Source organism: Limulus polyphemus, unplaced genomic scaffold (assembly GCF_000517525.1).
Source record: "Limulus polyphemus unplaced genomic scaffold, Limulus_polyphemus-2.1.2 Scaffold117, whole genome shotgun sequence".
In the NCBI taxonomy this organism is placed as follows: domain Eukaryota; kingdom Metazoa; phylum Arthropoda; class Merostomata; order Xiphosura; family Limulidae; genus Limulus; species Limulus polyphemus.
In genome coordinates, this window is record NW_013665727.1 from 339872 (window position 1) to 344617 (window position 4746).

Here is a 4746-nt window from a genome sequence, read left to right on the forward strand (position 1 = left end):
GAAGTAAAACCTAGTACGTATGAGCGTCTTAAGAAAGAGTAAAGGCATACTCCCCCACAGATATTAAAGGATTATCAGGATGTTTTTAATGACCAACCAGGTTAAACTACCAGTATAACACATGAGATCCTATTAAATGATGAAATTACAATTGTACTGATACCAGATAGGTTGAGAGATCAAGTACAGCTATAGCTATAAGAAATATTAGAAGCAGGAATAATCTGCAAGTCTCAGAGCCCGTGATAATCACCTTTAGTTTGTGTCTATAAAGGGAATAATGAGGTTAGACTACGTGTTGACCTAAGACGGCTCAATGAACGAACCATACGAGATGCCTATCTTACGCTGAGTGTGAGGGCAATAACTGACACAATTGGCAAGGCCAGTTGCATTACATTATGGACCTGACAAAGGGCTACTGACAAATACCATTAGCAGAGAAGGACAAAAGTTAAGACTGCCTTCTGTTCTGAATATGCATTGTATGAATTTAATGTAATGCCTTTTGGACTAAAGAGTATTCCAGCAGCCTTTACAAGACTTATAGATTAAATTATGAGTGTCATACAGGAGTGTGTAAGAGCCTATATAGATGATGTAGTTGTCTTCATTGAGATTTGGGAGCAGCATATCGCACAGCTGATCAATGTTCTAAACAAATTTACACTGGAAATTTTAAAGGTTAACTATATTAGTTTTGGTGATCCAAAGTATCCTACCTAGGATATATTTTGGGAAGTAGGTTGAGCCAAATCTAACAAGAGTGACTACCATGCAAGAAATTAGTTGTCCAATTGCACAAGCTTATGTAAGGGCTTTCCTGGGCTTGTAGGGCACTACTGCAGTTTTATAGCAAAGTTTTCAAAAGTAGCAGTCTCACTGACAGATTTAACAAGGAAAAACAACCAAAGTTGGTTGAGTGAACAAAAGAATATCAAGGTGCTTTTGAAATACTTTAAAGTGTAATTTATTCGAAACCAATTCTACAGATCCCAGATCCTACGAAACCATATATTCTGCACATTTATGCAAGTGCTCGGGAAATTGGGCTATTTTAGCCCACTTAGATAAGGAAGGAATATGATAGCCTGTAGCATATGCCAGCAGAAAGTTTTCTTGAGAGAGACTATGTACTTCACCAGCTTTAGTGTGGGGTCTTCAGTACTTCTACCCCTATGTATATGAGCAACGTATCTCTGTGCACTCTGGCCACATCCCCCTTCGGTGGATAATTTTTTTATGCATAACAGTGGCCGCTTACATCTTGGGCACTAGTACTGCAGTGTTATGACTTAAAGGTTTTGTACAAAAGAGAATCTAAAAATACTAATGCAGATACTCTGTCACGTTTAGATCTGCAACGATAGGTGTATCTGTGGTAACTTAGCAAAGAACCTAAGTGGAGAGAAGATACGGCCTAGCATGGTTGACAGACTGAGAGTGGAGCGAATGAAAATACGATCGTAATTCTTCTCCATCAGTTTGTCTGCTGGTTTTTGTTTTTTCATCTTTAAAATCCTCTGAAAGGGGGAGACATGTAACAAACGTCCACTTATCAGTGATAAATATTAAGGTATCATGTTAACATAATCAGCATAAATTATAACACTTTCTTTATGTTTGTGAGATTCAATAGTTTGCGAAGACCCCTGGTCCTCCAGGTGTTCCGAGGTTTGGTTCCAAATTCAAGTCACTGATGCACAACGTCACTGGCGAGACCACACGAAGAACTGAACAGAACAGTGGGGTAGAATCGGTATGTGGTACAAGGGGTCTTTTGTCCCGCCAAAGTGGTCTGCGGACGAAATAGTTTGAGAATCATTAATCTAGTCAGAAGGCCCGCCATGGTCAGGTGGTTAGGGCGCTCGATACGTAATCCCCGTCACACCAAACATGTCGAACCTCCGCCTTTGCCTGGTCCCAAGTCCAGGATGAGAAAGGAGGAAGGTTGGGCGCGGGGCTAGCAACTCCACCCCGTAAAAACCAACCTGCTACAAGTAACTGCAACAACAACTTCCGTTGGCGAAGTGTTGTTGCGGCCCTATGCTCCATTGGGAGTTTACAGGAAAAAAAATCTAGTCACAAGAGAATAGAACGGGAAAAGAGAAAAGGGAGAAAAAAGGAGGAGGACAGAGGCGTAGTCTGGCTCAGGCGAATGTTTTAATGAAAATAGAGTAAGAAATAATTGTTTGTTACGTGTTTTGTGAAGTTTAGATAAATAAAAGTTTATATAACCTCATGTCCTGCGATTCTTTGATTAACAACACATTGTAGGACTTAGCGACTGATGAGTAAGCGGAAGTTTCGGGACATAGTTCAGTAAATGGGGAAATAATAAGAATTTATTATTACACCATGAATCTCTGAAGCAGTTGCACGAGGTTTATAAAGATCCATCCTTTATTTTTCTACCAGATTTAACTATCATAAATGAGACAAAAATAAGTTCATCGGTTACAGTAACAGTATGAAATGGATTATTGGTTATAGTAATTGAATTTCATTATGTAATCTAGTTGCGAAAGAACGTTATTAATATTTAACTTAATATATGATCATTTAATTCATATGAATAGATAAGAAACATAATTAACTTATCTTCATTAGTAAAGAAATAATAGAAGCTAGTTTATCAGTTTGATATTAATTTATTGATAACCGATTTACTAATTTATTTGCAATTCCATTAACATCTTTAATTCACTTTTTCTATACAAAAGCTAAATTTTATTTTTATTTGCTTAGTGCACCACCTGATGATCAACTATGTCGACAAGATTTTTGTGAAGCTGTGGTATGTGAGTATTTTATCAGTCAGTGTTTGTTAGCTTTTTTTTAGAACTTTCTTGCAACGCTACAAAAAGACAATCGGTGAATAGTTATATCTAATTTTGAATTCATAGAATAAATGGAATGCAGCTGTTCCATAGCACCCATTGTCAACTTTTGGTCTACTCTTATATGACCAAATAGTGGTATTTAGCCGACACTCTTCGGCCTGGTATGTCCCCTTGGTTAGCATGCCGGACTGTGAATTTGAAAGTTTGCGTCCCAAAACTTTGTGGTCGAAGGTGTGTTATAACAGGGAGGTGAAAACCCACTATTCAATTAGAGTAACCCAAGAGTTGGCGGTGGGTACATTTCACTAGCTGCTTCTCCTCTGAATTATCAGTCAAAACTGAGAACGGCTAGCATAGATAGCCTTTGTGTAAATTTGAGAAAACTTCCATAAATTTACTCTTATAACGCACCCACGGCTCTAAATTATGGAACATGTTTCTGTGTTAACAGAACGCGAACCATTAGTTTCGAGCCCAGAATTCGGGCGGTATAATCACTAGTATCTCGCTTCGTACTTCATCATTTGACCGTTAATAACGTGAAATTTAACTCCTTCCCTTAGAGCATTGTTGTATGACACTGATGATGGAGCTTCGCAATGTGGACATTTTGGTGATTTTACTCAGCTTCATTTAATTAAAAGTCTCTATGTGTTAGTTATACATAAACAACGCTTTATATTTGAAAAATTAATGTAATTTTGTCTGTAGGTTCGCTACAAATCAAAATCTTACAATTATCTTTCACACATCATCTGACCAACTACTAAAACTAGATGTACCAGACAGTGGCGGCTTTTCTAACCTAATTATTTGGCTCTTAAAACGGCTGTTATTAATTATATTCAACAACTCCGTCTATTGCATATTAATTCATACACGATAGTACTATCAATTACAGCAACACAAGAGTGAATGGTAGATGATTATAAAACATTTATGTTATTTTACAGATCTTAAAACAAAAATAAAAGGAGTATTTTACAGGATTTCATCCACCAGAACAGTTATAATAGATAACACACATCATTCCTCTAGTTACATGTTGAGACTGCACTGTTTCCATTAAACACTTTGAAAAATCTTAACATTCAAACCGAATCTGTTCACAAACAAATACAAGTGTTATGTCGTCAACACTCTCCAAAATTGGTAATAAAAATACCTACTTGAAATTACTACACGTGTCACCGGAAACTTATAAGTGAAAAGCTTACCGACAAGATTATTCAGCGGATGTGAACTCATTAGCCTTAATTAGGTTTAACATACCACTACAAATTACCATATGGAGTATTTACACCTCAATACATAAAGTGTATACGTGTACAGTAAAGAACATTATATTATATTTAAGTGTATGTTTATAGATTTAGTTATCTAACTAGCCCACGTATATATATATATATACATGTGTCTGTTTACAGTCGTATATGGTGAAAGCACTATTTAAAAGACGACTGCACCAGACTAGATAAAAATAATTACAATCGTATCTGTTTTTTTAATTTGTCTTTTCTTTCTTCTTGGGCGCGGCATGGCTAGGTAGTTAGGGCGCTCGACTCGCAATCTGAGGTTCGCGTGTTCGAATCCCGTCCCACCGCCCATGCTCTCACTTTCAGCTGTGGGAGCGTTATAATGTTACGTTCAATCCTATTATTCGTTGATAAAAGAGTAGCCCAAGAGTTGGCGGAGGGTGGTGATGACTAGCTGCCTTTCCTCTAGTCTTTCACTGCTAAACTAGAGACGGCTAGCGCAGATAGCCTCTTGAAGCTTTACGCGAAATTCATAACAAACAAAGAAACTTTCTTCTAACCCAATTTCGAACATCTTTAAGTTCACAATGCGAATCCAAAGTAAATCGTGATTAACTCTAATATTTCACTACTAGCTGTACCCGACC